This window comes from Mus pahari, chromosome 2 (assembly GCF_900095145.1).
Source record: "Mus pahari chromosome 2, PAHARI_EIJ_v1.1, whole genome shotgun sequence".
NCBI classification, from domain to species: domain Eukaryota; kingdom Metazoa; phylum Chordata; class Mammalia; order Rodentia; family Muridae; genus Mus; species Mus pahari.
In genome coordinates, this window is record NC_034591.1 from 152,224,732 (window position 1) to 152,247,183 (window position 22,452).

Genomic DNA, 22,452 nt, shown 5'->3' on the forward strand with positions numbered 1-22,452 from the left:
GGAAGGTGGATTTGTATATGAGACTATACAAATCATTACCAGAATGTAAGATAAATATACTCTGTCTTTCCAGTTGGGAGGCGGACATCTCAGGAGTGAGGTAGAGATCTAGTGCAATGGAAACTCCATAAGTCCATGAGGGGGATGTTCACAAAGCCTGCTCGCGCTGAGGGACACTGAGCCTGAACAGACCTCAGGCTTATCTCCTAGAACCAGGTCTGGCCTCAAGTGGAGGGACTGGCAAACCAACATGGCCACAAAACCTCCAACCTACAGTTTGTCATGCCTGCAGCGTGTGCTGGGACCACAGCCTAGCATAATCATCATCAGAGACACCAGAGAGACTTCATCCAGCAACTGGTAGGAGCAGATGCAGAGTCCTACAGTCAAGCCAAACATTAGGCAGAGCTCGCGGTCCTGTGGAAGAGATGAAGGGAGAATTGAAGGAGCCAGAGGGATTGAGGACATCACAAAATCACAGCCTGCAGAAGCAACTGACCAGGACTTGAGTGGGCTCCCAGAGACCAGGGAGGCTGTATGGCTCTGACCTCAGTCCTCTGTGTATACATTATATGTGTAGCAGTGTTCTTGTGGAATTTCTAACAGGAGAAACATGGGCTGTCTCTGACTCTTTTGCCTGCCTTTGGGGTCCTGTTTCTCCTAATGGGTTTCTCCTAATGGTTGCCTCATCCAGCCTTGATGTGAGATTATGTGCCTGGTCGCACTGTAGCTTGCTATGCTGTATTTGTTGAAGTCCCTGGAAGGCCTACTTTTTTCTGAGGGGAGATGAAGTGGTGGGGGGAGGTTTGGGGAAAGACTGGAGGGGGAAAGGAGTGGAGGGAAGGGAAACTGCAGGCAGAATGTAATATATGAGAGAAGAATAAATAAAAGGGAAAATATTGAATTAATCAAATGAAGCAAAAAATCTTAGTTAATAAATATATTGATAGTAGTTAGTCTTACAAGCATTCAAAACCTAATTTAGATCTATGAGAATATATACATATATGTGTATTATTTTTGGAAATTCTATTAAAGAAATTTGCATAAAATAGGGAAAATACATTTTGTCTTTAAAAAAAAAGTGAGTAAGAAGAAATGTGCACCACTTTGAGTCCCCTGTTTTTGAACATTCTTTGTGTCGCTATCCCAGCACTATGTGAACGTGGGAAATTTGTCACATGATACTCAGAATCAATAATGAGCACCATCCACATGGTAGTGAAAATGTGTTTATTTTGAAATTTGTCTCCACGAGCTGATCGTCTCTGAGCCATGTGATGTTTTTCACAAACGCGGTGTTGCCCATTGAAGACACCGAATCAGGACCTCCATGATCTACTAGCTCTCCCTGCACAAAACTCCTATAAAACCTGAATGGATTCAAACAAATCAGTGAAAAAGGATAATATTGTCTCCTTCCCAATACCATCATTTCTGGTTAATAGAAGCGAAGGCAGGTATGGTGTACATGATTGAAACTGTTCCACGTGGAAAATTTGGATCTTTCAGATCATGTAAGATCAGCATGGAGAGTACTTTGCGAAGTTTTCAGACAACTCCACGGAAGAACGGGCTTTCCGTACATTTGCCTTTCCGTGGCTCTTTTCATATGCTGATCTCCATTCAGCATCTAGTCTTTCTCTTTTCACAAACCATCTGGGAGATTGACACATTGCCTCTCACCAGATGGCCTAACATGCCGATCTCTCACTTCCGTGGCACCGTACTTCCATGATAAAACCACCCTGAATACTTTAGCACAGTGCTGTTGCCCAAAAATTCCTCTGCTTACAGTGCTGAGAACCACCCCATTGTTGGCCATTTCATTTCCCAGGTTCCAAACTCTATATGATTTTCATCATGTACAAAACTGTTCTAGGGATCCAAGGAGCTGAACAATTCAGCCGAGAACCATCCTGCCTTCATTCCACCTGTCTTCTTACCCCATCTTTCCCGCTCTCTTCCCTGGTCTCTCCGTTTCTGGTCCACGCACTATCTCTGGAGTCCATCCTTTCTCCACCTTTGCCTTCTCGAGTGCACTGCTTTGGAATGATCCCAGAAAGCAGCAGAGCACAACCACAGTGTGTGCTCTGGCTGGAGGCACGCACACTCCTGAATCTGTACTGCAGGCAACTCACACCATCCCACTCACGATCCAGCAGTGACCGAGTTACAGTGTGAGCACATCTTCTGGAGATGTTGCCTTCTTCTTCTGGTCTTGAGAAATAGGGCGAGAGCCACTGAAGGACAAAGGCATGGGAAAAGCCTTTTCTACAGCTCAGAGATGCATCCTTAAGATCTTCCCGCACCCCTCCACACACTGCTTTTAAGTTTTGTGAATTCTTCTAGATATTAAGGCCCAAGGAGAAAGTGTGAATTGGGAAAGCTGACAATTAGGATTGGCCTCGTGTCCAAAGCATCTTTCCTTTAAGATCCTCTAAGTGTTCACTTCTTTTTTCTTTTGACTCTTAAACGTTAGAGCTTCCCTGATCCCTGACATGCAGACTAACTCCACACATGATGAGTGTCAGGTTTGAACACCAACCCTACGTGACCGTTACGTTTTTCCTCACTGTTCCCTAGGAAAGTCTATCACTACAGGAGCATACAGAATCTTGCCTCCAAGGACATTACTTCAAATTTCCTTCCCATAGATCTCCCGAGCAAATTTTCAGAATGCCTCCATGTGCGTCATTCGGTCACTCCTGATGCGTGTCACCCTGGAGATGACAGCGGCCACCTGGGGCTTCCGAAGTCTCCTATCCCATCCTGCTGTCTCAAGTGTAGAGGCAGGGCAAGTTGTCTACAGCTTGCCAGGAACAGGAGAAGACCCAAGAAAAAGCTCCTCTTCAGTGTAGTCTAACACTGCGCTCAGGCAAGTTTGATGTTTCCCTCGGGTGGGAAATAACCAGTCTTCCCAAGAAACCTCTGCATCTGCTTGGCGTGGCTAAGAGGAGACATAGGAAATCTGAGACGATGTAAAAAGAAAAATAATCGAGTTCTGGTGCCAGGGAGGAGGCCTGGTACTTAAATCATTTAGCGAAAGGTGACACAATTGAGCAAGATGAGTGTCACCATATGGGTGACAAAATTGAGCAAGATGAGTGTCACCATGTGGCCTTGATGAAAACACACAAATCTCTTTCCGAGAGTTTTCTGAGAAAGGCCACACTCTTCTGGGCTTACGTAATTTCCTAGCTCTGCACCTCTCCGGGATGGCCTGCTCCAGTCTACACTTCCAACTCTGTGCTGGAGTCCTTCTGAGACATCTCCGTTGCTCTGGCTTCCCACTGGTTCTCCTAGGCCCCTGCGGGTACCATTCTCTCTGCCTGACACTTCCTTTCCGCCACCCTCTCCACTGACTCCTGTCAATTCTCCAGCTAAAGACACTACCCACAAAGTTATTAGAGACTCCTCCTCGCTAGGCCTGGGAGTCACATCTGAGTTTTCCTCTTTTCCCTCAAACCGATCCTCATCCCATCAGGACAAGTTCTGTCCGTTCCACAAGATGCAGCCCAGACACCTTCTCTTCTTTGCACCCACTGCAGCCTCAGTCCAAGTGGAGCAGACACTGCCTCCTTAGTGATGTATGAACACAAAGCTATGGCTGTGTCGCTTTTAATCTGTGGTGGCAAGATTTATCTACATACTCGCTTTCCAGACCAGGTTCTAATATTAGCTTCCTGTTAAATAGGAAAAGATGTTTATTAACATAACTATCTTTACTATCTTGACCCCACGCGTGTTCTTTCCTCACCTGCTCATCCTTCGGGTATATTTTGGTTTTTGCTTTCCAGTTCCCCAGTGCTCTGTAAGCATGGGATAAAGTGTTAATTAGTCGTTACTTGGTGTGTGTCCTAAATCCTGACATGCACAAATGATCAAGTACTTTTTTAAATTAATCAATGAGTTCATACGAACATCTGTTGAAATAAGCTTTTCTGTAAGTGTTCACTCAAAGAGTAGAACAAGGTATTTGGGGTAGCTTTAGTCTTGTTTAGACCTCATTTTCAATTAGAGAACTACATTTTGTCTATTATTCCATTATAGCTCAATGGTATGACTATATAAAGAAGAAAGATCTAGAAAACGTAATATGTCATAGTCTTACCAATTTTATGACAAGGTGGGCATGGGGACACTGGCCTGGAATCTGAACATTTGAGAGACTGACGGAGCAGAATCTCAAGTTCTAGGGCAGCTTGAATCCTGTCTCAGAAACTAAACATACATGTACACTCACACACATACATGCACACCTACCCACATAATGCCAGATTATCTGATTTATTTATGACCTTAAAATAGACCTAGTTCACTCAACATACCAGCATGTTTAAACATCCTTGGTATGCCTTTGTAGCCACTCAGTGAGAGCTGCCTGCTAATCACCTGATATCTGCAAGGCCTTTTTAATGGCAAGAATAATAAATGCCCGAGTATAGGTGTGAAATCTATAAATGTGTTTAAAGTGGTGCGATTATCTTGCAGTTTCCAATTGGGATCAGTCTAATTACACAAATTCTTCGACATGGAAGGGGAAGGCAGGAGAGAAACTCAGGGCTATGCAGAGCCTTGATCTGCTTTGAAAATTACCCCACAGAAGACGGCAGTCTCTAGAGTCTAGATGCTGCCTATGAGAAATGGGGTCCCTGGTCTTACAACTCCCAGGGCCTGGATTCTGCCAACACCCTGGATGAGTAAAAGGATGCTCCCCTTGAGCTGCAGAAAGCAACACATCCCTGTGACATCTTTCTTCTATTCCAGTGAGATCCACATCCAACTTTGGACGCCTACAACTGCAAGATAACAAACTCACACTGTTAAAGTCATTACATCTGTAGAGATTTTTAAAGGGAAACAATAGAAAACTCATACAGAACTTGAGTAAGTGCATGGGAGAGAATGTTATTAATAATAACTCCCCTCCCTCCCTCCCTCCTTCCCTCCCTCCCTCTTTCCTTCCTTCCTTCCTTTCTGACAGAGTCTCACTGTGCATCTCAGGCTGGTCCCAAATTCTCCATACTCATGCCTTACCTTCTTCATACTACACTTATGTGCACTACCATACCAGGCTGGAAGTCTCCTGTTCTAGTGGATAACAAGAGTTCACCCTGACCTATGATTTGAAGGAATACCTCATCTGAGGCTCTATAAGAAGATACATAACTTGATGCCAGTATGTTAGCTGGAAGACCAGGAGCCTGGCAGAATGCCAAGCATTTCTGCCTGCTAATCACCTGATATCTCAAGGCCATTTTAGTGGGAAGAATAATAAATGCCCAAGTATAAGTGTGGAATCTATAAATGTGTTTAAAGTGGTTAAGGGTGACCTGTACCCTGATGGGTGGGGTCAGAACTCACAGAGGGCCCACCATGTCAGGTAGCTCTGTTGGATGAACAGCCAGCTGGAATATAAACTCTTTGTTTAAGACATACTAGTTAACCACCAAATTAGCATATTGACTGACCATCCTACCAGCTAGCTACTTATCACTCAAGTCAAGCAGCAATGGGCAGTTCAGCCAATGGAATGGCAGGCCGGTGCTAGGAGGCCTCCTTAAATATGCCTTGGATTTGCTTTTGCAAAATGAGAGGAGTTTAGCCAAATACTGTTCCTGGTCCCCTCAACTGAAATCTTTTAGCTGGATCTAATCGCCATTAAATATTCTAATACAAGATCTCTTGCAACTGCCTATCTACATTTTACTAGATGGAGAATCAGCCTCCAGCCACACAAGACTGCCTCTGTTGTCCCAAACACACAAGAAGAGACTTGCACGGTTGCAGAGCTATTTATACACAGCCCACTTTTGTCTTCAGTTCACATGCACACACAAGTCCCATTGATAGCAATGGAAGCCACAGACATGTGGCTGAGGGCAGAATTGGTCTGGCGAGCCTGGAGGCCTGGCATTCTTTTCTCTCTATGACAGCCTCAGAGTCGCATCCCCCTTTAGAGGAAGAGCGTTTGCTTTTACATCTTCTTCCCTACCCCCTCTGTCTTGGCCTCAAAAGGCAAAGCAGAAACTGGAGAAAGTGCTGGAAGATTGGGCTCCTCGCATGAAATCAACTGTGTGAGGGACTTGGAGAAGCTGGGAACTTGGCAGCTTCTAGATTAAAATATGGCAAGATACTTTTCTGCCAGGGTGCCGTGGTCTCTTGGGTCTAACAGTTTGACTTCACAACCATCCTGGGAAGGAAAGCAAGTGGTGCCTTTCAAACACTGTGACAAGCCACTGCGACAAGACGCAAAGTTCTCAAGTCCGAGACTTAATTTCCACAAGGCGCATACATCCTGGCACTATTTTATACCCACACCTTCTATTCTTTCCTAGAGGAACCACGCGTCTCTCTTTCCCTCTCATGGTGTTCCCAGGCAGGCTGGCTAATCAGCATATTAAATCTAGGACACAGAAACTGGTCCAGACAGCAGGCAGACAAAACCAGGGACAGAAAATGTTGCATTCTATTTCTGAGATTAATGGGGTCAGAAACACGCTCTTAGAAAGAGGGAGAGAAAAGGCTACCAAAAAAATGTCAGCTGTTCAGTTCATCCTCTTACTGCGTGAAAAAAATGTGAATTATAATAAAGCTAAGAGAAAGGAGAGAAGAGGTGTTTGAAAAACAAAAAATTCTCTCTGTGTCTCTCTGTCTGTCTGTCTGTCTGTCTGTCTGTCTGTCTGTCTGTCTGTCTCTCTCTCTGTGTGTGTGTGTGTGTGTGTGTGTGTGTGTGTGTGTGTGTATGAGAGAGAGACAGAGAGACAGAGACAGAGACAGAGAGAGACAGTGACAGAGAGACACAGAGAGAAAATGGAGAAGAGATTTATGAACTTGGATCCAGTCATCCTTAGTAGCTTTTCCCACTATGATAGAAAATTATTTTCCTTCTTAAATTGGTTTTTGTTTGGATTGTATCTCTAATGATGTATAACCTTTCCAGAGATTTAACAGCAAAATAAAATCCTTTCTTTTTTCCATTCACTGTGAAGATACACCCTCTGCCCAGTTTTTATAACACATGCAGATGTTCACACTTCCCCTGATGTATGCATACTGGAGTTCTACAAAATAAGTAAGCTTCAAGGAGACACATTGTCTGAATGATTGTGGTGCTCTGTACGTGAGAGAGGTGGGCAGGGGGATTAGAGTTCAGCACACGCATCTTTCCTCTCTACTGCTTACAGCAAAAGCAGAAGCCCATAGGGACCCTCTTTGCGGATGTGCTTTGATGCACTTTGAGAGGGAATCCAATTATCTTGGCCCTTGGCTCTTGTCCAGGGAGGCATCCTGATGGTGTCCGACCCAGCGTGCAACTGTGGTAATGGATCAGGTGACAGCTTGAGTGGGTTACAGCCCTCGTTCCCTGAGCCAGCGGCCAGCCGCACATCACTGCCCCCCAAATCTTAGCATAAGAGGAAGTTATGAACTGTACACAGTGGGAAGCTATAGAAACTACCTTGACAGAAGTGCACACTAAGAACGGTGATGTAGGGGGTGTGATTCTTCCAAGGGGTGAAGGCCCAGGATAAATTGTGACAACCTACTTCTGAGTCCACCCGAAAGATAAAGGATGTGACTCAGTCTTGATGAATTAGAAAGATGACTTTATCCACTCAGGTTTAGTGGCTTTTATTAAGCCCTTGGATGAGTCCATACTGTACCTAAATAGTTTCTCTGTAGGGCATATTTCTCTCAGCCACATCCAGAAAACACATATGTGTGAGGGATAAATGCCCGTTATTTACTTTCTAGGGGTTTCTTTTAGTGAACAAATTATTGACTTTCAGCATGGCATAGGTTTTGGTAATATTAGTAACCTGCTTTCTCACTTATAATAACTTGTTTCTTAGACATTACCTTATCTTTGCCATTCCCATGTAACAATGTATCAGGCGGTAGAAGTCTGGTCCCTCATCCCCACTCCCTACCCATGTCATAAAGTTGAGGATTGTAACTGCACGCCTCTAAGAGAACCATTAAACATCTATTTTACAGCAGGGATGGTAAGAAAGGTTCCTTTTCTTCTTTCTGAAGGGGCATATTTATCTCATGCTGAGCTTTATGAGAGGAACCATTTAAGCAGGCCTTGATGCTGAAATAAGCACCTGGTGAGCACTGTCTTACCGAACACTCACAACATTTCTGCGAGAGGACACAGCCCTCATTTTACATGTAAGACATAGTGAATACTCCTCACTGCTATGAGTGAAAAAGCCAGCTCTCCGAACCACCTGGCAAAGTTCGATATCTTAATGTTTATTTTAAAGGAATTTAAGAAAGGGAGCTCCCCAGACCACAGTGTCTCTCCATTGACTTGTAGGCTCCACAGGCCCAGCATTCGCAGTGCTGGGTCCAAATCAGTCTGTGCTGATGGGTGTTTATGTTGTAGTTGAGATTCTGAGCCTTGCTATACTGCAGGAGAGGGGAGAGGAGGAGAAAGGGGAGGAGCTGGAGGACAGTGCCCGGGATGGAGGTGGAGTTACCAGGGATGGAGGTGGAGTTAGTAATTACAGGAGCTGGGGTTCCCAAGGGCAACATACCCTAGTTCCTCTCAGGCTTTCCTTGGAGAGGTTGTGAGATGAGTTGAGTCTCCAGTTCCACCCCATGTCTCTTCTGTAAAGCTCTGAGCACAGTGAGCAAAAGTGACCTTTGTCCTTAGTCTCAGGTTGGTTCAGGCCTCAGGGCAAGCAGTACCCTGGCCTCCCTGGCTCTCTCACCTCCGTGGTCATGGCCATCCTGTGTAGTGAGATAAAGCCTCAGCTGCAACTCCCCCGGCTTGTGTCGCGTGTAACTAACTCCAGTGCGCAGTGAAACCCCCCGCCCCGCAAACATGGCTTTTACTCACAAAATGAGAGATGTAGGAATCTAGTTGGACTTTCTAATGCCTTGTAAAGACAAACCTGAATTCTGTTCCCCCTGTCCTTCTGAAGTGGCAATTTAAAAAAAAAAAAAAGATTGAAACTTTGTTCTCCCCAGTAAAACATTTTCCCCCTGTACCTTGATAACATGATATACATATGCTTACAAAGTTACTATATATGTTTAGCTTTTATTGAGCTAGGGTTTGGGGGGTGCAAACTCCTTATAGGTGTAAAACAAAGCTCTCTGTGGCCATTCAGAAGATGGCGTGGAGGTAAGATAACAGAACCACTCCACATGCAAGGAGGTGGCTGGCATTTGCTCGCACAGGAGAACTGCCGTATAATTAACTGTGTCAAAATGTTTTCTTTGTTCACAGTTAATCTCACTGCAGCTGTTAGGGGGCAGAATGCATAAATATGACTGTGTACTTTTAATTACAGAAAATGACAGGCGTACGTTGGGACTGGAGCCTTGCCTAAAACCATTACAGGAAAGAAGCAAACGTGGCTCAGGGGCTTGCTAAATTAATAAGTAGCCTTTTACTTTATTTTATTTTATTTTATTTTATTTTTTTACAGTGTCAGATTTTATAGATCTTAACAGCAACCAAAACAAAATTAAAATTCAGAATTTCAGCTAGCCAAGAGAAACCTGAAGACAGTCTCGGTCGCTATCTGATGAAGTCATGGCACATATGAGTAACTGTTTATTGGCCACTGGATGAGGTCATATTTTATCCATTCGAAGTGAAATTTTTAGAGTTACTTTCAGCAGTCGGGTTCTTTCTCAATGAAGGGAAATGGCTCAGAGGGTAAAAGCCTTTGCTTGACTGAAGCCCTGGCACTCATTTGAAGATCTGGCTAAGTCTGCCTATGGCAGCAGCAGTGCTTGGGAGAAGGGAGAGATGAACGAATCTCAAGAGCCAGCAATTTGGTGTGAACTTCCAGCTGAGTGAGACACCCTGTCTCCAGTTCTAGACTGAGGTTCTATTCTGACCTGCAGATGTTCATGCAGTCACGCACATGTACTGTACAAACAGCCCTTCTACGCCACACACAAAGGATCCAGTCCCTTCTCATAGTTTACCTCTCCATTCTATTCAAAAGCATCTCCAATTTTAATTTTATTCCAAGTGCACTATTAAGAATGAAGGGAAATGCTGGATGTGATGGTGCATGGTTTTAATTCACTCAGGAAGCAGAGACATGGGGAGCTCTATAAGTCTGAGGCCAGCCTGGTCTACATAGAAAGTTACATAGTGACTGTGTCTCAACAACAACAATAACAACAACAACAACAACAACAACAACAACAAAATTCTTGCTAAGGCCAAGAATTAAAGGAAACTACTAATGAAAGGATTTGGGTTTGCTAATATGCAGTGAAGAATGGCAGCTCTGGCTCTTCCTGCCTACTCCTCAGAGTGTTTATTCCAGGAGAGCAAGAAGAGGAAGAGAAGAAGAAGGAGGAGGAAGAGGAGGAGGAGGAGGAGGGCAAAGAGGAGGAGGGAGAGGAAGAAGAAAAGGAGGTGAAAGAGGAGGTAGAGGAGGAAAAGGAGGAAGAGGAGGAGGAAGAAGAAAATGAGGAGAAGGAGGAAGAGGGGGAAAAGGAGAAGAAGGAGGGGGAGAAAGAGAAGGAGATGGAGGAGGAGGAGGGGGAGGAGGAGGAGGCAGCTACAGGTGGGTATTCATTTGGACCCACTCACTTCCTCTTCCCCTTTGCTCTTTGACCATTAACTGGTTCAAATCAGGTTTTCTAGTGAAACAAGTTCATATTGATTGACACCATGAAAAGCCCTTAAACCCTCTGAACATCAATTCACTTCTCTCTGAGGCAGAAACAGGATAATCATTGTTTAAAGCTTACATAGGGGTACTTACTGAAAACCATTTATTTATGGTTTTGTTTATTACCTCGGTGATTATATTTCAATCAGCTCATTAATTCTCATGTATCCCTTTCTGTGGGATCTTAGTCAGGTAATGAGAGGGGCTTGGCTATGAATGCCTAGGTCTCATGGCCAGTGCTGAAGGTGAGCACAGTCCTTAGCCTCCTGGCCCCATTGCCTTGATTTTGCCATTTATCTGTCTGCACCCATGGCCTTGAGAACAGCTATCACCTTGGTGAACAGTTGTGTGCAGTGCCTGCGATGTGAACACTGGCTTGTACAGACTATAACAAGGTCCTGTTGCCTCGAGTCGCTCACAGTACACACACAGGGTATTGCCTGCATTCACTGAGCAGCTCTGCTGAGGAAATTCACTAGTCATAGAATGGCTGGTTGAATCTGTGTCTCTCCATCTCTAATGACTGTGTGCCAAAGTACCCTGTCATTGTCACTCTCTGTCACTCTCCAGCAACTGATGGCTGTGGGTGATTGTGTTAGACTGCGCTCCAGGGAATTTTTTTCCACACTTCCTGCCTTGGTTCCCCCTGCACAATGTGTTCAGAAACTTGACTGATTCCTTTCAGTCTGAGGGGTGGTTTAAACCCAACAGATATGAACATTAACATAATATTTTAAAAACAGCAGATGCTCGCTGTGGGTGTGCACAAAGGAAGATGAGCTGTCCATTCATTCCTACATCCATGGTCCCTGCTCTGGGTGAGATGACTAGGCAACTCCAACCCTGTGGCCGTGGATGGCCCTCAAGCATCTGTGCAGTTCAGGCAGACCTCAGAGGCAGACCTGTGTCCCTTCCCAATTCAGCTCTGCACAGTCAGCCCCTGGTCCTAGAGATGCTCTAGTCTAGCTTCAAAACACAAAAATGAAGACAATCAATGCTGAGTGAATTGCCCAAGATCTCACAACATAAAAGCAAGGACAGAACACAAATCCACCACGGCCATCTGGATGTTGTAGGCTTCCTGCTACCTATCTTCACGTAACAGATGTTGCTGATCAAATGTGAACAGACATTGCAAGTGCCAGGGACAGATATGAAGTCTGTGTGGAATGTTCCTCGTGGCCAGAGCTTCTGGTGGCTGTTAGATACATCTGCCAGGGACACTAAGCTTAGTGTTCATAAATCTCCCCAAATCCCACAGTATTCTCGCCTCACTGCTGTTTCCTCCTGTCTGGTATGTTTGACGGAGTGAGATACAAACGGCCACGGTATATAGACTTTACAGATTTGCACACTCAGCGTTGAATTTATGCTGCATGTACAATTTGATCTAATTCTGTGATATGAAGCGACAGATGGAACTGAGCTGTCTCCCAGGGGATGTTTGATATAAGAAGGTATAAATCACCCCATATTTTTCAGACCACTCAACCTGCTGTTTTTCAGACAGTATATATCTTACCTCAGAGAGACCATGAAAAGTCAGTTCTTTTTTATTGCATAGAGTTGAAAGAGGAAGAATAATTACTATGTATATCAATATTGACCTTCATCTATGCATTAATACAGAAATATGTTTCTATTTATTCAGGCATATTTAAAGTCCTTGTTATCTTTTTGATTGTTAACATCCTTTCTATATTTACTCCGTGAATATTTTGACTGCTTTGCAAACGGATTTGTTTTTCTCCTTTGATATGTTGACTTTCTGGAGCAGAGATGAATTTTATTTTAGTTTTTTGTGTAGTGTTGAATTTGTACTGAGCATAACTGAAGAACTTTCTTTTTTATTTCAAAAAGTTTACATGTCTACTTTTTAAATCTTGTCTCCTACAGGCCCCTCCAGCATGGTACCCATCACAGTCACAATCACAAATCAAAGAGTATCTAAAACTTGTTACGTATTTTTCTTATTTAGATGTTCCCTGATGTTCTTTTTGCCTACGTCTTGAATGGTCTTCACCTCTTTAAATGTTTGTTTCTTTTCTTCTTTACCATTTAAGATTCTCTTTAAGATAACCTATGCGTGGATTTGCCCCAGGTTCTCTGTGAATACCCTATGTGTGTATGTGTCAAGTCGGTGTTTTTGCGTCCTCCTAACAGCAGAGTGAGTGTGCCTCTGACTCCTTTGCCTGCCTACTCTTAGGACGCCTTTCCTCCTCGGGTTGCCCTTTTCAGCCTCTATGTGAAGGCTTTTGGCCTTGTCTTATTGTGTCTTGGCCCCCCCCCCAAAAGGCTGCCATCTTTTGGAGGCCTGCTGTTTTCTGAAGAGGAAATGGGGGGGAGGGGGGATCCGGGGGAGAGGGGGGATAAAGTGTAGCTGGGAGAAATGGAAAGAGGGAAAACTCTGGTCAAGATGTACTCTACTAGAGGAGAGTCTATTCCTTGTTAAAGTCAACCCACGTAAATAAGTTATTCATAACTGTACTATCAAATACGAGTTTTCTCGGCTTCCCTTTTCCACAAAGCCTCAGCACAAACCACAGAGCTAATGGCTCAGGATGGAGAGGAGGGCGATCGTGCACAGGAGAAGAACGGAGTCCCCTGTGTGGGAGTTTGGTTGGGTCCTCTCGCGAGATGAATTCCAGCACAATAACAACTGCTTAAAGATGTTCATCCTTTTTGGCAACAGACCTGAAAATTTTCTAAGATCCTTGTCAGAAACCCCACTTAGAGAGGAAAGGCGTGTATTAAACGCCGTGTGTGGTGCTATTGGCTCCTGGCTTTACCTCATCAGAGTAAAATCCCATCCAACTCACCTCCAGAGCCACACTAGTGTCTTACTGCAATGAGAGAGAGAGAGAGAGAGAGAGAGAGAGAGAGAGAGAGAGAGAGAGAGANAGAAGAAGAAGAAGAAGAAGAAGAAGAAGAAGAAGAAGAAGAAGAAGAAGAAGAAGAAGAAGAAGAGGAAGAAGGAGGAGGGGGAGGAGGGAGAGGGAGGGAGGGAGGGGGGAGGAGGAGGATTTTATTTCTTAGCAAATGTTTGACATGACCCTGAGAGCTGCCCCAATGCTGTTTATGACTAATGTGAACCCGCCATGCCCCGCCATGAAGAGCCCATGCTCACACTTGGGTTTGCTTTCCTTCATTTTTTTTTTATTAAATGATATCCCGCTTCTCAGTTACCTCTCCTCAAACCCCTCATCCCATACCTCTCCCCCTCCCCTTTCCCTCTATGAGTGTGCTCCTCAACCAACTCATCCACTCCTGCCTCACACCTCTAGCATTCCCCTCCACAGAACGAAGGGCCTCCCCCTCCCCCCACTGATGCCCAATAAGGCCATCCTCTGCTGCGTATGTATCTGGAGCCATGGATCTGTCCATGTGTACTCTCTGGTTGGTGATCTAGTCCCCGGGAGCTCTGGAGGGTCTGGTTAGTTGATGTTGTCCTTCCTATGGGCCTGCAATCTCCTTTGGGGTTTTCCCTTTCTTGCTGAGCACCTACCTCTCCTTCTGCTCCCAACAAAATCTCCAACTCTGCTTCATCCTGGCTAGTTCTAAAATTCTTTATTAAATCTATGAATCACAGCTTAGCCTCAGGGCCTTCAAGGGCCCTAAAAGATTAAATGAACTCCTCAAACTGCTGATTTCTAAGGGTGATATCACAGAGCTGTACCTCTGTCCCCTCTTACCACAGAATAGAACATGATTCTTGATCTTAGATGAGATCTTATTAGAATAAGATTCTTGATCTTCAATGAAAGATTTGAATATCTTTCATTGTAGCGTGGAGATACATTTAAATATATAAAATTGCATTCTGTGTATCCATGCTAAAAGAACACAAGTGAAATACAATTATATTGAAGACCATGACAAGGAAAAATGAAATTATGTTTCAAGTTCTGTCTTCCAAATATTATGAAAGTTTGACCATAGGAAGTAAGGTTAGAGGTGGACAGGTGGCTCGGCAGTTAAGAGCACCTGCTGTTCTTTCAGAGGACCCAAGTTGGTTCCCCAGTCCTACACTGGGCAACTCACACATCTATAAGCCCAGCTCCAGAGAAGCTGGTGCTGTGCCATGGCCTCTGTAGGGACCACACATATGTGGCATTCACTCACACAGAACCACACATATGCACATAAATAAAAATAATAAATACAAATCCTTTCAAAGTAACCTGTATGAACCACCCAACCTTGCCATTTATATACACATATATAATATACATAGATAAACAACTTATACATGTATTCTAACCTATACATGTATGTCCAAAATGTATACCAATGTGAGAAAGTTGTGACACTCAACCATACCAATGTGAGAAAGTTGTGACACTCAACCAATAGTTCAGGAATCATTTGTTTTAGAAACCCAGAACATAGTCCTAGCATTTATTATATCAGTAGCTCAGTGGAGTTTACTTAGTCAAAGGTCATTAGCATATCATCTGTTCATGACTCTTGAGTTTGCCACTGAAAAATCTCACCCTGATCTGTCAGAGAAATATTACCAAATACTTAGTCTATCTAGCAGAATATTTGCTTTTGTTGAATAGATCAGAGAATGAATGAACGGATGTGTTTTTTTTAAGATCTCTTCATGTTTTGTCATTACACAGATGCCCCACTATGTTGTTAGCCATACGATGGTCCTTGTTCATTATTGGTGAGCCTGGGGAGATGACTTAATTAGCTAGAGTATTTGTACTACAAGGGCTTTAATTTAACCTCCACGGTCTACAATTTTTAAAAAACGTTAGGTTGGTTGGGAAGCTCAGTTAGAGTCCCAGCAATGAGAAAATAGAGACAGGGAGATTTCTTCAGCTTGCTGGACAGCAAGTCTAGCCAATGTATTCAGTTCAAGGCCAATGAGAGGCACAGTCAGGAGTAAAATGTGAGACCTGATAAATGACCCTGGCACTCAGTGCTGTCCATGTGCACATGTGCAGGTGCGTGCATATTCACATTATGTGACACCCCCCCCCATCAAATTAATGGAAGAAGGACTTTAAAGTTAGCCTAATGTAATTTTCAGATAGATTTTCATAAGCTATTCTATTCAAAACAGAAGTAGAGAAATGTGGTATGGCATAGGTACAAGTAGGCAGATTGGACAGCACACTGCAGATGGAGAAGATGTCAGAGTCAGAAGGTAGAATCACAAAACCAGCTCAGTCCTAAGCCACAGAGGACAGCACTGTCCTCTTCCCCATCGCCATCCCCATACCGAGCTTCCGTGAAACAAAAGCCTGTTTCAAAAGCCTGTTTTGTATTTTGTATACAAAGTACCCCTGGGTCACATGGGAGAATTACTGTTGCTGAAACCCACACTGACATATGTCCACTGTGGGGGCTTTTGAAGTGACCTTGGCTGCCATTTAGGGCTCTGGGTTTAGGGCCGACTACTACACCTCTGCAAAAAGGGATGAAACCTGGCTAGAAATTCTTTAGGGAACTGGACATTGACCCCATAGTCATCCTTCTGGCCAAGTATGTCAGAGATGGATGCCAAGATTGGCTTTCTCTTCGCTTTTATGTTTTATTAATTAAAACTTTACTGTAAATAACTGTCAAATAAAAACATCACACAGCGAGGCCAGCTCAAAAAAGTCTATCAATCTTAATGAATTTATATGCAGTTGCAACAGATATTCTGAAGCTGTAGAGCTTCACGTTGGATTCTACACTTTCACCATCCGTTATATTTTTTAACACATCTCCACCATTACTTCTAATTTTATGAGTGCAATGTAATTCTAGCTTAACAAGCTCATTTACTCCAAACTGTTTTCAAATATTCCTTCTATGACTATTGTTTTATGCTAGATTTACTGTTTCTGTCAGGCTTTTCATAGACAAGCCAGCAAACAGTAAGCATTTGATGTTTACACAGCACTAATTCAGGTAATGTTCTATTATTTTCCCCTTTATTCTATGGGATAGTGTGTAAGAGTTCATTTCAAAAGACTCGAGAGCTATAAACTGGGTACTGTAAGGCAACACACCAGAGAGAGCACCCTAACCCAGAAGTGACATAAACTGCAATATGATGCTCATCTCTTAAAAAATGGGTATCTAAGTTACAGGTTCTCCATCAACATTATAAGATAATTCCCACAATGCCCCCCTTTCTGACATAGAAGAGCTGGCCCTGTAGGCTAAGATGCTTTTCATTTAGCCTAGACATTTTAAGGCATTATATTTTTTCCATTATACAGTGAGCTTTTGAAAGTTAATGATTCACACCAATCTTGGAACACTTGCGAAAGGCGATTGGAATGAAATTGAAAAGAAACGAGCTATACGTTCAAGATGGCGGGGAATTTAATATCTATGTTGACCTTGGCTACCTAGTGAGGACAAAAGTGACCGGAGCGTTACTTCTGTGTGGGATGGAGGTGAAAATGAATATGGGATGAAAGTAAATATTTGGCGATTAATTCCATGAGCTTCCTCAATATCTTAGTTTTGCAAGACTTTGGAGTTCTCCTCTCCGGGGACAAGGGAAAGTAATTACCTCTCCCCCGCATGGTGTTTAATCACACGCTATTTTTCGAAGAACAGCTGTGTGACACTGGCTGGGCTACAAATTAAACACACCTCCTTCAACTTGCCTAGATTTAAAAGATAATGAGTGTGTTAGGGGGACAGAAGCTGAATTCACAACAAGTTTCGTAGGCTGGAGCTACGGGCAGCAAATGGTAAAGACAGCCAAAGACAACTGTAAAGTCTCCTTACACTAAGCCTGTGGAAACCAAATTTGTAAACACAGCGTGGGGACTTTAAGATGACAGTGACACAGGGTGGTTAGCAGTACAAAATCTAGGAGGCCTGTTGGGCAAAAGACTAAATGTGGCTCAGTCAGTGGACCATTCCGATAATCATCAAGGGGGATGTGGCTGAAGTGTATTATGTGTCCATAGTTCAGGGCCCGGCTAACACATTGTGAAGCAATTGCAGTGGAATTGGCAAACGCACACAGTCTCTGTGAGTTTAGCATTTGTTCAGGTGGAGATCAAAGGCTCTGCACTGAACAACATCCATTCCAATATTTCCCCTACAGCTTTGGGAGCGCCTCTTACGACCCAGTTTGCCAGTGCTGCAAGGCATCCCAGTACTGCTTATGTTAATGCTATCAATATCTGCATTCGCCTTTGAAGCAAGGGACCAACAACTGAGATCCCTCTCATTAAACCTAGGTTATTTTCTCAATTCTGATTAATAATGACAATTGACTGCTAGTGCAGAAGGAGAAGAGAGACTTCGTGATGACCACAGAGAAGCCAGGATCCTCCCCCTCCCCCAAATAAGACACTTCATACAATAAGAGTGCAATGTGACACATATACCATGAATCAAAATCTCTAAAATTATGCAAAAGTGAAAGGTCATTATTATCTTTGTGCATATTCATTATCTTAGAATTGGTATACTTCCCAGGTAGAGGAAAAAAGTATTTCCTTACTTGTATCTCTCCAAGTAAATCATGGGAGCAAAGACATTCTCAGTGGAATGTCAGGTGAGCTTTCAGAAATGGTTACCATAATTGATTTCTGTGGGTCTCTGAAGGCTTCGGCCACAAAACTCAGTTATCAGCCGTCTGCCTCTTTCCTTGTAATAGCAGAGTTTTCTATAACATATTATGTCAGGCCAAAGAGTGCAGGTCCTATATCGGTAAACAAGTGAGGTCTGTGCTTTCTGCCCAGCACCCCAGAATCCTGAACTACTGAGGAGTCTCCCTTTGCTTGGCGGAGGGAGGAGGCAACCTGATTTGCAGGCCCATTAACTCTTAGGAATAACTTTGGACACTTGGCCCAGAAATGTTCTCCGAATTTTCCTTCAGCACTAGAGAGTAAAGCTACAGACTCATGCATGCCAGGCAGTGCTCTGCCACTTGGCACCCTTGGAGTCCCTGCCTCAGCTGGAAAGGATTTCTTTTTGACACTAACTTTCCCAGGCTGCCTTTGAACTCACTGTGAAGCCCAGGCTAGCTCTTACATTTGTGATCCTTCTGTTTAGATCTTCTAAGTGACTGAGGTTACAGGCTTGTGCCCCATCCCTGGCTACTTTCCCTGAAGTTTCTCATGGTTTGCATGTATGTGGCTGAAAATACAAGCATGCAGACCAGGAGATGGGTACGTCATGCTAGATCTGACACGAAACCATGTTGCAAGACAAAAACTTGGAAGGTTAAGCAGACTCAGAAACCCCGGTGCTCTCGTATCTGAGACCCTGACCCAGTTCCTGTCCAGGAGCATGTGACCATGACACTCTAGATGGGGATCTTGACAGCTAGTCACATAGGACAGAGCACAGAGTTCTCCATGCTAATGAGCTGGGCCCTAATGGTTTAGCCAATCAGCTCCCCTTTCCTGATATTCCCTTCCTAACAAAGGTATTTAATCTCTGGTCTACCCTGAGTAAGATGTTTGTACCTATTTTCCATGACAAGGAATGAATAACAGTTTGGATAAGCAAGGGCTGTCTCTTTCATCAAGAACTGTCATGAGGGTAAGCTTTCTTCATACAGAGCCTCACCACTTAAGTCTCCTGCAGAAGGCCTCTCTGCCCTCTGGACATGGTTGGAGTTCCCCTTCCCAAGCTCATCTCCAGCCTGTGTGGCCCCCTCATTCCAGACTCATTTGGATTCCTAGCTGGAGTTTGGAAACCCCTGTCTCCTCAACCTTAGCCTGTCTCATTTCTCACCAGGCTGGGGCCCCCATCACAGGCTACGTTCGTAGCCTAACACCTCCCATTTCTTCTGCCCAAGGAGCATTCATAGAGCCCAACACCAAAATGGAACGTGGAACCACAGTACGCTAATGCCAGTTCTCAGAGTCAGGAACCGCAGGGCAGGAACACACAAACAGCCGTTCTTGGAGAGTTGACCACCGTCCTGTTTTTATATTTTGATTCATTCTTTGGTTGCTTGCCATCGTTTCTCTTCTGAATTTGACTCATTTTCCTATTCTTAATGACGTTTGACCCCATTTGGCATCGTGTCAACATTTTTCTTACATTATCATAAAAAATTCTGCATCTGAGATAGGATAAATGGCTCAGCAGTTAAGAGCACTTGCTGCTTTTCCAGAGGACCCAGGTTTGACCCACTCAGCCACTCACCACCACCTGTAATTTCCAGTTGATGGGGATTCAACATCCTCTTCCAGTCTCTGCTAGTATTGCATGCATGTGGCTCACAGATATACACCCACGTACATAAAACAACAACAACAACAACAACACTTCTAATCTAATTTGATGGCCCTGATTGTACTTTGCTGCATGGATGGCTCATGTTCACTGACAGTCTTTAGAAATCATACATTCCAGAGTTCCTGGTCTCTCTGTGTACACCAGCCACTACCCTGTCATCCAAATCTAACTAATTCACGAGGTCATCTGATTTATGCAACTTAAAGTAAAAATGTAGAAAAAGTTAAAGGGTTAAAAAAGTTTGTCTTTTGGGCAGGGCGTGGTGGCACATGCCTTTAATCCCAGCACTCAGGAGGCAGAGGCAGGTGGATTTCTGAGTTTGAGGCCAGCCTGGTCTACAAAGTGAGTTCCAGGACAGCCAGGGCTATACAGAGAAACCCTGTCTTGAAAAACAAAAATAAATAAATAAATAAATGAAATGAAATAAAATAAAAATAAAAAATAAAAATTAAACAAAATCGTCTTTTGAGCATGTCAGAGTCTTCCGGATTTAAAAAATGTGGTCTCTGCCATCTCTCTCTCTCTCTCTCTGTCTCTCTCTCTCTCTCTCTCTCTCTCTCTTTCTTTCTTTCTCTCTTGCTTTTTAAAAAAAATTTATTTATTTATGTTTTTAGTAAGAAGGCATGGGAGTCCTTTTAAAATAGCTGAAAAGCTAGTTTATGTGAATGTTGTACATAAAGTTTTCCTGTAGTCGAACAGGAGGAAGTTGCGTTCTGTTTTGTTAATACATTTATATCTCACATATCAAAGATAGGAGGCTGGAGGAGGTTCTTTAAGACTCTATTCAAGCCCAACTGTCAGGTAGCTGAGCAGATCCTTAGGTGGTAAGACTCACTTCAAGATAATGGTGTGGTGTGTGTGTGTGTGTGTGTGTGTGTGTGTGTGTGTGTGTAGAGTGGTCTATGTGGTGTGTATGAGTATGCATGTGAGATTTGTGCGTCTATGTCTGTGACTTTCTCAAGTTTCTGTGCACAGCTATGAGAAGTGGGTCACTCTCTACAGAAAACAGCAAGGGCCAACCTTGCCACAGCGTGCTCCTCTGGGAATGGTACACGTCGTCGAGTTGTGGATGCTCGTTTTTGCTACTCAAGTATAGTAAATGGGATGATTTTAGGAATGAATTTGAGTCTAGGAAGAGACAGGGTCAAGAGCTGGTGAGAGCAGAGAACACTCCCAGAACAAATGAGAAGACCTCAGTTGCTGTCTGTCTGTCTGTCGTCTTTGATCCTTGCACTGTTTTTTAGAAATCCCACTTTCTGTCCTCACTCACATCTTCTATCACTGGTGTTTTAATCTACAATAGTCTAGACACCGTTTAGTGGCAACTCTTCTCAGTGTACATAGAAACCAAGAGACAGAGAAACAAAATCAGAGTTCCTACGTGGGAGAGCGGACTACTCAGCCACTGGGCAACTGCATCTCCAAAGTCGCCCCAAGGTGTCTCTAACTACAGCCCACAATGGCTGGAGGCAAGGCCAGTAAGATGGATGGGGTTTGCTCTGACTCCTTTTCATTGAAGGCTAAAAATGACAGTAATGTTGTCATCTAAACACACAACACAGTTGAAACCCATGTGTCATGTAGTCCCAGAATCTACTTCCTGTATAGTTTCCTGGCTATGGCAACTTCGCTTCAGAGTATTGTTCTAAGCACATAAACCCCATTTTTACTTATCTGACCAACTATGAAAGTCAGTAGGGTGGGACACTTCCTTTTCAACTGCAGTTATTCCGTTTGCAATTGAATGCCTGTGGCGACAGAAAAACAGATCCAATTCATCTGCAACGGGGTCACTGTCACTCTGTCCCTGCCACCAGATACAACATCTGAAGGTCAGTGACTCCAGCTCACTCTAGAGTCCAAGTCATGGAAATCGGGACGACAGCTATTAACATGCAAAGTCCCTACCTTTAGCAGCTCCTGGCCAGTTCACTTTGGCTGTGAGACTACACTGGAACAAGTCTAAAGATTGACTTTGCTAACTTTACGGTTACTCGAGGCACTGTAGAACGTGATATATTAATGAGATGACTGTATTTCTCCTCAAAGTAAAAGTCACAGTGCTTTTGTGGCAAACACCAAATACAGTATACCTTACAAATGTTCTTTTGTTTCCTGAAGTAGCCTTTGAAGGTTACATCATACCTTACTGAAGCACAGAAACACTGCAAACGACTGCTTCTCCCTCCAATTCTCTATGAAAATGGAGGCTCATCTTTCCTTGAGATTTTAGGATGACAGTTCACTGAGATTGGGAATTGCAGCATATTCATGGCCTCAAAGCCAGGAAGGACAGCAAGACTTCATGAACAATGTGGAAGTCCTATGATGGCATGCCAGCTGAAGAAAATAGACCAGATATACTAAAATACCTATTACAATTTGGCAAGAGCTTCTCTTGCGTTAGCTCCCCCATCGCTGTGTCAAATAACTGAGACAATTTAGAGAGAAGACTCATTCTGTTTGGTTTTAGTCCATGGTTCAACTAGTCTCTCTCTCTCTCTCTCTCTCTCTCTCTCTCTCTCTCTCTCTCTCTCTCTCACACACACACACACACACACACACACACACACAC

General features: G+C 43.7%; 1 protein-coding gene across 3 annotated transcripts in view; it reads left to right on the forward strand.

Moving 5' to 3' along the window:
* Positions 1-22,452, forward strand: part of Ptpro (protein tyrosine phosphatase receptor type O) — a 208,424-nt gene that overhangs the window by 19,310 nt on the left and 166,662 nt on the right. The window lies entirely within an intron of this gene.